The sequence below is a fragment of the Lutra lutra genome, chromosome 2 (assembly GCF_902655055.1).
Source record: "Lutra lutra chromosome 2, mLutLut1.2, whole genome shotgun sequence".
Classification (NCBI taxonomy): Eukaryota; Metazoa; Chordata; class Mammalia; order Carnivora; family Mustelidae; genus Lutra; species Lutra lutra.
Window position 1 is genome coordinate 202,161,726 of NC_062279.1, and position 12,108 is coordinate 202,173,833.

Genomic DNA, 12,108 nt, shown 5'->3' on the forward strand with positions numbered 1-12,108 from the left:
GCTGCTCTCTGGGAGACAAGGAGGAGGGATGATTTGCTGCTTATGTTTGAGCTGAATAATGAATGAGCAGTGACCGGTCACCAACAGATTGGAAGGCAGTGACATGTTCTCACTGATGCTCATCTCTATTTACATAGTGATTGGAGAATCAGAGAGCTGACTGCTCCTATATAATCACTACTCAGTTAATTTACCGCAGTTTCTGACATCTGCACTGTGTTATTGGACAACTGGTGTTCTTTAAATGGTGGCTCTGAAATTCAGACCTATATCAACTGACTACAGTCAGGACTGCCAGTAGAGCACAGAAGGCAGTAATTTTGAATTCTGTATATTTTGCAAAAAGCAAAAGCTCAATGGTGCTATTGCATGAGATCTTTTTATGGTATTAACAGGATACTTTATCCAGCAGTAGAACTTAATGCCTTAGTACGTAAGTTTTGTGCTGTCCAAATTGGACCAGAAATTTACATTTCTTTTTTTTTGTTTTTTTTGCTTTTTTAGATTTTTATTTATTTATTTGACAGAGAGAGATCACAAGTAGACAGAGAGGCAGGCAGAGGGAGAGAGAGGGAAGCAGGCTCCTTGTTGAGCAGAGAGCCCGACACGGGACTCGATCCCAGAACCCTGAGATCATGACCCAAGCTGAAGGCAGCGGCTTAACCCATTGAGCCACCCAGGTGCCCCAGAAATTTACATTTCTAATTCCGAGCGGTTTATTAACATGACAGATTGGTCCCAAAAAATTTGGCAGTGGGCTTAAGCCCAGTTGTTTGGTTTATATTAAAAAAGAGTCTTTTTTTTTTTTTTTTTTTTTTTTTGCTCTATATGCCAAGCAATCTTCTTATGGTTTGGTTTTTTAAATTTCTCCCACCTGGGGCATCTGGGTTGTGCTCTCTCTCTATCTGTCAAATAAATAAATAAAATCTTAGAAAAAAAATTTCTCCCACCTGTATTTGTATTGAATTCAAATAGTTATAAAAATGTCACAAATTTATAAATTTACAAATTTAAAACATTAGTTTGAGTTTGTCTTAAAAATTAAGTTTCTGTCCGTAGTAATTTTACCATTTTTGGGCAACCTTTCACATTTGGCGAATTGCCACTAGATGGCACTGTTGATCTGTCTGTATAAATAAATTGCTTTGTTCTGTGTTCAGTTTAGATGGTAAGAAGCACAGAGGCAAAAGGACCAAAGGTAATAACAAATATCTGGGTGCTCCAAGAAAGGACAATTCTCTCTCTTTTTTCTTTACTTATTAGAGAGATAGATAGACCACAGAGCTAGAGGGAGAGAGCACAAGCAGGGCCAAGGGCAGAGGGAGAAGCAGACTCCCCACCAAGTGGGGAGCCAGATGCGGGGCTCAATCCCAGGACTCTGAGAACATGACCTGGGCGGAAGGCAGGGGCTTAACCCCTGAGCCACCCAGGCGACGCAAGAAAGGACAAGTCTCTATCTTGCTGAAAAGCCACTAATATACGAAATAATACTGGCTGAAATGTATTACATTAAGCATTTGTTATGTCTTGACACTTTACATGTTATTACTTCACTGAATTCTCACGATAACCCTTAGGGGTTGGAGTTATGGACATTTTACTAATGAAGGATTTGAAGCAAGGAGTGGTTGAGTCACTTCCCTTAAGGCCGCTGGAGCTGGTAAGTAATTGAGCTGGGATGTGAGTCCAGAAGACTGGCTCCTGATGCCATTACTTTCAGCTATTGTGTTACCCCTCACCAGCACATCAGTTTTAGCCAGTGAGTAATGTGTCGTACTGTGTGGCAAGTATTCCTTGACAGGGAGAGTTTTATCTACTCCTCAAGGCAGCCTTATGAGTAGGGACTTTCTTCTGTATTTTATATATGAGGAGACTCGTCTACATTACTTACCCCACTTAATCTACAAGATACTGGGACATATGGTATGTTGGTCAACAGAAAAAGCTGGTTATCATAAAACAATGCGTATTTACCTTAAATATTGTATTATAACATAAATCATTTAAATACTCATTCATTCATCGATCTTTTGATGGGGGTCCACAGCTCTTTGGAACCTACTGATTGGAATTTTGAATCATTTTCTAGCATTAATAATACCTGCGATTCATTGCCTCTCATTTTCAGTTTGAGATGAAGCTATCTCAGTGAAAATTCATATTGATTTTTAAAATATCTCCCCATCTGGGGCTCTTGGGTGGCTCAGTCAGTTAAGCATCTGACTCCTGATTTTGACACAGGTCATGATCTCATGGTTGTGAGATTGAGCCCCACTTCGGGTTCTGCACTCAGTGTGGAGTCTACTAGGGATTCTCTCCCCTCTCCTTCTTTCCCTCTGCCTGTTTGTGCTCTCTAAATAAATAAATAGATAGATAAATAGATAGATAATTTTTTTAAAAGATTTTATTTATTTATTTGACAGACAGAGATCACAAGCAGGCAGAGAAACAGGTAGAGAGAGAGGAGGAAGCAGGCTCCCCACGGAGCAGAGAGCCCTATGCGGGACTCCATCCCAGGACCCTGAGACCATGACCCGAGCCGTAGGCAGAGGCTTTAACCCACTGAGCCACCCAGGCACCCCAATAAAATATTTTTAAATCTCCAAATCTTAAAAAAAAAAAACAACTCCAAATCTTCATGATTGTCTTATCCATATCTAAATCCTTACTAATTCATTTTAGTTCTTAAGAGTTTTTCCAAAATATTCAATTTAGTTTTTATAGAAATAGCAACTGTTTTCTTCTCACACTCCATTGTTATTATTATATTTTATTGTATTTTATATTATATTTATTATATATTTTTTGTTTATACTATTTTTAATTAAAGTACATATTTATTGTGGAAAAAACCAGCAAAAACAGTGTAAGAAATACACACAATTGTCACTTGAGTATCATGAAGGTCAACTGGTATGGGCAGGAGTTAAAAACACTGCTTTCTGGTTTCTTCATCAAGCCCTGAGCATCAGCTTCCAAATTTTATAGAAGAAATGGAACTCCTTTAGTCATTTTGGTAGGTTGGCTATGTGGAAGCAGGTTGAGATACCCCCTCCCATCCAGGTCTTGATAAGATGATTGCAACAAATCAGTGAAACAATGAGCAAATGAGCAAATGAGATGATTCTCGTTGATCACACCTCTAGTTTTCTATCATTTGCTTAATAATGTGGATTCTAAATTATGTCATGATTAGAAAAGGGAGGTTATTTTTCACAATTAGGGCAGTATCTTGAGTAAAAGAAATTCTAACTTAGAATTAAAATTCTGATGTTGCAGGACAAGTTTGCATAAGATTAATCAGAGTATACAAACAGCTTCCATGCATCTCATTTGGATAAAAACCAAAGAAATGAGATAGAATTCTGCCTTGTTCAGTAGTAATGAGTCTGTCTCAGGACAGAAACCCTTTTATGTTCCAAAGGGGTGCAGATTTGGTCAGGATTGAAAGTGGTCAGGATATAACTGTGTGTCTGCAGTCATGCAGCCTGACTGTTTTCCTGAAGCTGATCCACGAACTACAGAGAAATAAAAACAGTCACATGAGGTGCTTCCCTACTCCTATCCTGACTGTATGCTGTCGTTCACATCGTAAGTGGTCATTTTGTCAAGGCCAGAAAGATGTCTGCTATTCATGTTCTGTATATTTTTTCTCCTAATCAGGTATTTTTTGTGTTTAGCTTTTATTGAGTTATATCTATTGAAGTGATACTATGTTAAAAGTTATGTCATTTGTAGGGTATGTATCAGTATGTAATGTGAAAAAAAAGGCGGAAATAATGAGCTTTAAACATTGAGAGCCATTCTTTTCTAACTAAAACAATGAAGAGAAATTAAAATATCTAGAAGCTTAAAGTGTGCTGGAAATTTGGCATAACTATTTGTTATAGTATGGGATTTGGTACAGGAGAAGTTTGGATTATATGGATTTCAATTAAATGAACTGTATGAAAGCATTCAGATATAACCCTATAAACAGCAAGCACTAAATGATATTTTAATGTGGTGTTTTACTATTGCTTTATGACAACAACTATTACTGGTATGCATAATTGCAAATATTTACCATTTACTATTGCCAGGCACTGTTCCAAAGTGCTTTCTATATAGTAAATCATTTAATACCCACAACTACTCTTACCAGTAGGTGCTATTTTTTTTTTCAATCTGTGGTGTATAGTTAAGGATTGAAGTGAACTGAGAGTCTTGTGTGAGGTCAGGGAGGTAGTGAGTCATAAAGCAATGCCAGGAGAAGTATTGATAGTGCCCTTTCAGCCATAATCATCATCCTACAACGGAGACTGCAGGGCAGGTGCCGAGAGAGACGCTTGCTCATCTCCGTATGTTTTCTTGCTTTCTGAAGTCTACTTTTCATCTATTTCTAAAACAAAATTATTAGGTAAAATGGCAAAACTCATTCCGTCTTATCTGTCTTATTCTAACATAGCTTTTCAACGGTTTCCCTTTAATTATCAAGGTTGAAGTCTTTGATATTAACATCTTCCAATTCATGTAAGAGGATTAAACAGAAAAATTAGAATGAAATCTAGGATTAAAGGATTAAATCTGGAAGAATTGAGTAAGAAAAGTTAGAGTTTATTGTGTTGATTTAACAAAGATAAACTTTTCTAATAATTAGTAAGCATAAAAACGGGGATATTGATATATGCATTGCCTAAAACTTAATTATTCATTTGGAGAAAAAAAGTCTTGGCCATATTGCTTTTCTTAAGAGATTATACAATTTATGTATACAGAATACTTATTGCTTTATTTTTTAATGTTCTTGACAAGAGTAGGAAATTTCATCACTCTGGACTTCTTCATGTTTGTAGAGCCATTTATTCTGTTTATTTCTAACTGATATCCAAATTTTGACTTGAACTTTATTGCAACATTTTCACTCTTTCTCTAGGAAGAAAGCCCATTCTGTGTATGAGTCTTTGGGACAGTTCCACATGGAATATTTTATTACTTTTTTAGTAATATGTTTCCTCCACTGGACTGCTAGTTCCACCAAAGTAGGGAGAATTGCAGTTAATATTTTATTCTGAAATCCACTCTGTATCATGGTAGACTTTTAGTGAATGTTGCTGCTGGAATGACTGAGACCTGTAGCTTCCCAGCGACTGCTTTTTTTGTTTGTTTTAATTCAAGTCTCATCCTTCTGCGTATTTTCTAAGAGTGGTGTATAAGTTCTGACACTGTTCAAGATTTGATGAGGATCTTCTATCTCTGTACCCCTGAAATCTTTCTATACCTATAGTATTTATTACATAGAAGACATGCCAGGATAATGCATATTTATTACGTGAATGGGCCTTTAACCTCTGACCTCTTAACTGTATAGATTCTCTTTCAAACATACCGGAACTGACTTCTTTCTACCCTTCAGGTCTTAGCTTAAATGCCATGGCCTCACAGAGCGCTTCCCAGCTCACGTCCTCTGAAATTATTTTAATTCTGTTGTTCTTAGTTTCAATGCTGCCTTTTTCTGTGGCAGAAAAAGTTCTCCAATAGCCATATGTTCCCTCACACGTCCCAGCTTCTCAGAGCAACTAGGTTGTGGCCATGTGACTACTCTCTACTGGATTGTGAGGGGAAGTGACTTTTTTGGAGCCATTTCTGGACTGAGGATGGCTAAAAGCTGTTGTGTTCCCTTGCCACTCCTCTTTTTGTTACAGTTATCATGGAAGCAAGGTGTTATGAATGATTGCAGATTTTAAGAAGGAGGGAAGTGGGATTCTTTTGGAGCTTTATGAATAAGAATTAAGTATCCTTTCATAAGTGACTCAGATTTCAGATTAAAACACACATGCACACACACACACATAGACACACACACAAATTTGATGACAACTATAAACCTACAGATCTAAGAAGCTCAACAAACTTCAAGCCATACAATAAGAAGAAAACTATACCAGAAACATCATAATCAACTTGTTCCAAAACAGTGTGATAGAAAAAATATTAAAAGTAGCGGGGGTGGGGGGATTGCATTAACATATAGAGGAACACAAAGAAGAAAGACAGGACATTTCTTGTTAGAAACAATGTAAGCTAGAAAGCAAGCAAATAGTTTGAGCTTTAAAGTATTGAAAAGGAAAAAAAAACTGTCAATCATGAATTCTATACTCAGCGAAACTGTCTTAAAACAAAGGCAGGATAAAGTATTTTTTCAGAAATTTAGGGAGAGGAGAACCCAGACAGAGCTGAAAACAATCATCAGCAGACCCATAGTACAAAAAAGTGTTAAAGGAAGTCCTTTGGACAGAAGGAGGTGATATCAGATGAAAATACATGTCTATCCAAAGGAACGAAGAGCACTGGAAATGGTAGCTATGTGAGATATTTTTCTTATCATTCAAATCATCTTAGAATTGATATTTAACAAAAAACAAAAACCATGTAATATGTGATTTGTAACATAAATGAAACTAAAATGTATAACAATAGCATAAAAGTTGGGAGAGAAGAATGGTAGGATATTAGTGTTAGATTTTTATACTGTGTGGAAGTTATATATCACTTGAGGATAGACTGAGATAAATTAAAAGTATATATAATAGAAGCACAAGTGACCACTAAAAAAAAAAAATCACAATAAAGTGTTATAGCTAGTAAACCAATTAAGGAAATAAAATGAAATCACTAAAAATAATTATTCTAAAGGAAAGAAGAAAAAGGGGGGAAAAGACAACAGTGAAATCACATGTAAAGATGATAATTTTAATCACATAAAATATAATGTTGTAAATAACCCAATAAAATGTCAGAGGTTGTCAGATTGGATAAAAACAAGAGCCAACTGTATGCTGCATGCAAAAAGCATACTTCGACTGTAAAGACACAGAGAGGTTATTAGCAAGGATGGAAAAGATATACCATGTTAACACCAATTAAAAGAAAATTAGAATGGTTATGTTAATATCAGGCAAAGTGTATTTTAGAGCAATGAATATTATTAGGGATTAAAAGGTCATAACACAGTAATAAAGGGATCCATTTATCAAAAAGAAATAACAATCTTTTTTTTTTTTTGGAAGAGTTTATTTTATTTGACAGAGAGACACAGCGAGAGAGGGAACACAAGCAGGGAGAGTGGGAGAGGGAGAAGCAGGCTTCTCTCTGAGCAGCGAACCTGATGCAGGGCTCGATCCCAGGACCCTGGGTTTGTGACCTGAGCTGTAGGCAGATGCTTAATGACTGAGCCACCCAGGCACCCCAGAAATAATTTTAATCACTTACATACCTAAGAAGAAAGCTGCAATAAAAAACTAATAGAAAAATAAAAAACTAAAAGTAGACAAATCCAAAATTATAATCATAGATTTCAATACCTGTTTCTCAATAATTGAGAAAACAGAAAATCTATAAGGATTTCAGTTTGACCTAATTGACATTTGTAGATCACTATCCCAGCAAACGACAGAAAACACATTTTTTTCTTAGGTTTACATAGAACATTTACTAAGAAATAATGTATTCTAGACCATAAAACAAATCTCAAATATAAAAAGATTCATGTTGCCCAAAGTGTTTTCCCTGACTGCAATGGATTAAATTAAAAATAACTAATAGAAAAATATCTGGAAATTTCCAAATACTTAGAAACTAAATAACACCCTTCTAAATAACCCATGCATTGAATTAAAAAAAGGGAAGTTAGAAATTATTTTTAACTTTTTATGAATACACAGCATATCAAAATTTATGGTATGCTGCTAAAGCAGTACGTGGAGGAAATATATAGTACCTTTATACTTAATAATATCTACCTTAGAAAAGTAGATAGATCCCAAATTAACCTCAGCTTCTGCCTTAAGATACTAGAAAGAAAAAGCAAGTTAAAGACAAAGGAAAGACAAGAAAGAAAATAATAGAGATCAAAGCAGAAATTAATAAAATAGAAAACAAATAGTAAAGAAAATGAATGAAACAAAAGGTAAATTGATCAAGGAAAAAAAAAGATACAAATTACCAATATCAGGAATGAGAGAGGTAATATCACACAGATTCCAAGGCAATTAAAAGGATAAAAGGGAATATTTCGAACAACTTTATGCCAAGTAATTTGATAACTTTGATGAAGTGAAAATCTCTCTTGAGAGACACACACTGCCAAGGCCCATTCAAGAAGTCGGTAATGGGGGCGCCTGGGTGGCTCAGTGGGTTAAAGCCTCTGCCTTCGGCTCAGGTCATGATCTCAGGGTCCTGGGATCGAGCCCCTCATAGGGCTCTCTGCTCTGCAGGGAGCCTGCTTCCTCCTCTCTCTCTCTGCCTGCCTCTGCCTACTTGTGATCCCTGTCTGTCAAATAAATAAATAAAATCTTTAAAAAAAAAAAAAAAAAAGAAGTCGGTAATGTGGGGCACCTGGATGGCTCAAAAGTTCCTTAGGCATCTGTCTTTGGCTTGGGTGGTGATCCCAGTGTCCTGGGATCACACGCCGTATTGGGTTCCCTGCCCAGTGGGGAGCCTGCTTCTCTCTCTTCAACATCTTGCGTTCCCTCTCTTGCTATCTCTCTCTGTCATAAATAAATAAAATCTTTTTTTAAAAAGTTGATAATGTGATTAATTCTATTAAAAAGTTGACTTTGAGGGTATATGCTATGGTGAGTGCTGTGAAGTGTGTAAACCTGGCGATTCACAGACCTGTACCCCTGGGGCTAATAATACATTATATGTTTATAAAAAATTTTTTTAAAAAGTTGACTTTGTAGTTAAAATTAATTCCACAAAGAAAGCTCCATATTCAGTTGGCTTAACTGGTGAATTCTATGAAATATTTAAGGAAAAAATAATGCTAAAAGGAAGAAATACTCCCAAACTCATTATGTGAGGCCACTATTACCCTGATACCAAAAACCAGGCAAAGACATTACAGAAAAGGAAAGCCATAGACCAGTATCATTTATGAACATAAATGTAAAAGATATTAACAAAATCTAACAAAATCTAGCAATATATAAAGGGGATCATTCCTTATGACCAAAAGGGTTTTATTCTAGGAATGCAACATTGCTTTAAAATTAGGAAATCAAACATGTATTTAATCACGTTAACAAACTAAATATGAACAGTCATATGATCATCTCAATAGATACAGATAAAATATTTGGTAAGATTTATCATTGATTTCTGATAAAAGGCCATTATAAAACTAATAATAAAAAGGAATGTCCTCGAGCTGATTAAGGGGCATGTGTGAAAAATTTACAGCTAACATAACTGATTATGAAAGACTGAATGTTTTCCTCCTGTGATGAGGAAGAAGTCAAGGATGTTGGTTTAACATTGTACTCGAAATTCTAAGCAGCACAATAAGGCAAGAAGAAGAAAAAAAACAAATAATACAACTGTCTATGTATAAAATCCATTGGAATCTAGGGGAAAAAAAAGGGCTACTCATACTACTAATAAGTGATTTTAGCAAAGTTGAAAGATACAAGATTAATACGGAAAATGCAACTGATATTTTGTGTATTAGCATCAAACATCAGGTATTGAAATGAAAAAAATTTAAATAACATCAAAAAATGAAATCATTAAGCATAAATTTGACAAAAGATGAGAAAAACCTGTACATCAAAAACTAGAACGTTCCTAAGAGAAATGAAATAAAACCTAAACAAATGGATCAATACACTATGTTCATGGACTAGAAGACTAAATGTTGTTAAAATGTCAGTTACTTTTACATTGATTTGTAGATTCAAGGCAGTCTCAGTCAAAATCCCATCATACTTTTTTGTAGCAGTAGACAATCAGAGTGTCAAATTCATATGGAAATATGAAATACTTAGAATAGCTGAAACAGCTTTGAAGATGAGTAACATGGTTGGAAGATTATTAACACTTCCCAATTTGAAAATTAATCAAAAATCTTAAAAGGTACAAACCTTCAGTTACAAAATAAGTCATGGGCATATGATGTGCAGCGTGTACTAAAATTAATACTATATTGCATATATGAAAGTTACTAAGAGTAGATCTTGAAAGTTCTCATCATAAGAAAAAAATGTAACTGTATAGTGATGGATTTTAACTAGATTTGTTGTGGTGATCATTTTGCAATATATGCAAATATCAAACCATGTTGTATACCTGAAACTAATATAGTGTTAGAGTTTAATTATACCTTAATAGAAACAAATTTTAAAATAGACTACAAAGAGAAAATATTTGCATGGCATATATCTGACAACATAGGAATATACAGAATATATGAAGAGCTCTCAACAATCTCTGTCAAGAAAATAAAAACAACCTAACTGAGAAAAGCCAACTTCTAGCCAGAGTAATGTAAGTCCTTTTGTCCTTACCACCAGAAAAAGCTGAACAAACTGCAAATCAATCCTTTTCTTGACCATCAGAGAACTGAGGGTGTAGGGCAAACCACCATCCCAAAATCTGGAGAGAGGCGAATACAGAGTCACAACCGAGATCTGCTGACATTGAACAGAAGCTACTGGGACTATACACTGATATCTTAAAGAGACTCCTAAATGGAATTTTGATGAGCTTTTGGAGGCCAAAGTATGCCAGTTTAAGAGTGAGAAACTGCTGGGCCTATAGTTTTGGGTGTGGCAGCAAAAAAATCACAAGGTGTGACAAAAGGCAAATGAAAACAGTCTGAAGGGACGAAACAAGCATCAGAACCAGATTCACTTATGACACAGATTTTGGAATTACTGAACAGGGAATTTAAAGTAACTGTGATTCATATATTAAGGGGTCTAAAGGAAAGAGTAGATAACATGCAAGAACAGATGGGCAAGGAAATCAGAGAGATGGAAACGCTCAGAAAGAATGAAAAAGAAATTCTAGAAATCAAAGCTACTCTAACAGAAGAATGCTTTGATGGGCTCAGTTGTAGACTGGACAGGCCAAGGATAATATGCTTGAGAACATGCCAGGAGAAACTTCTCAAACTGAAACGCAAAGAAATATTTTAAATAAAATTTAAAAGAAAAAAAAAAAGAAGAAGCAGGAAAAAACCCCAGAGCACCCAAGAATTGTAGGCCATTTTAAAAAAGCACTCATGCAATTGGATACCAAGATAAGAGAGAAACAGAACAACAACAACAACAACAAAAAGATTCGAAGTAATACTGGCTGAGACTTTCCAAAATTAAAGACGAACACCAAACCAAGAGAACACCAAGCAGGATAAATAACAGAAATGGTCAAAACATTTGAAGAGACACTTCATCACAGAAGAAATAATTACATGAATAGATACTCAATATAAGTAGTTATTAGGAAATTCAAGTGGAAACTGTAGTAAGATACTATTAAACTATTAAACAGTTGAAATGGCTGAAATGAGAAAGACTACTGACCTTACCGTATATTGGTGAGGAGGTGGTGTTGCTGATAGGAATGCAAAATGGTTCCCTTTGAAAATAATTTGGTCATGTCTTAGAAAGTTAAATGTATATCCATTATATGGTGTAGCCATTTCATGTCTACATATTTACCTAAAAGAAAAGTAAACACATGTTAATATGAAGACTTGTATATGCACGTTCATAGGAGCTTTATTTCCTTACAATTCTGAAGGCTAAAAATCTGAAATCAGTACCAGCATGGTCAGAGTTGTTGAGAGCTCTCTTCTTTTGGCTTTTGGACAGTCCCCTTTTTTTCTTCTGTATCCTCACAAGGTGGAGAAAGAAAGCAAACTCTCTCTTATCTCTTTTTATAAGGGCCCCAATTCCACCTTGAGGGTTCCATCCTGATGACCTCATCTAAACCTAATTACTTCCCAAAGGCCCTATCTCCAAATACTATTACATTAGGATTTGGGGCTTCAACATATACATTCTGGAGGGATATAACAAGTGGTTACTGGTGGTTGGAGGTTAGGGGACAGGAAAAAGGAAAGAAAAGGGGTTTGAGGAAATTCCAGAGTGGTGAATGTGCTCACTGATTGTGGTGATGGTTTCACAGGTATATACATATATCAAAGCTTATCAACTTATACACTTTAAGTATACATAGTCTATTATATTCAAATATTCTTAAATAAAGCTATGGTTTAAAAAAACAGATCTTTTAGGAATACAAATAAATGCAATAAAGCTATGTAGAAAGGAAGTCAAGGGA

The 12,108-nt window shown here is 35.4% G+C and overlaps 1 protein-coding gene across 9 annotated transcripts in view; it reads left to right on the forward strand.

The window, feature by feature from the left end:
• MTHFD2L (methylenetetrahydrofolate dehydrogenase (NADP+ dependent) 2 like) overlaps positions 1-12,108 on the forward strand; it is a 134,679-nt gene that overhangs the window by 20,434 nt on the left and 102,137 nt on the right. The window lies entirely within an intron of this gene.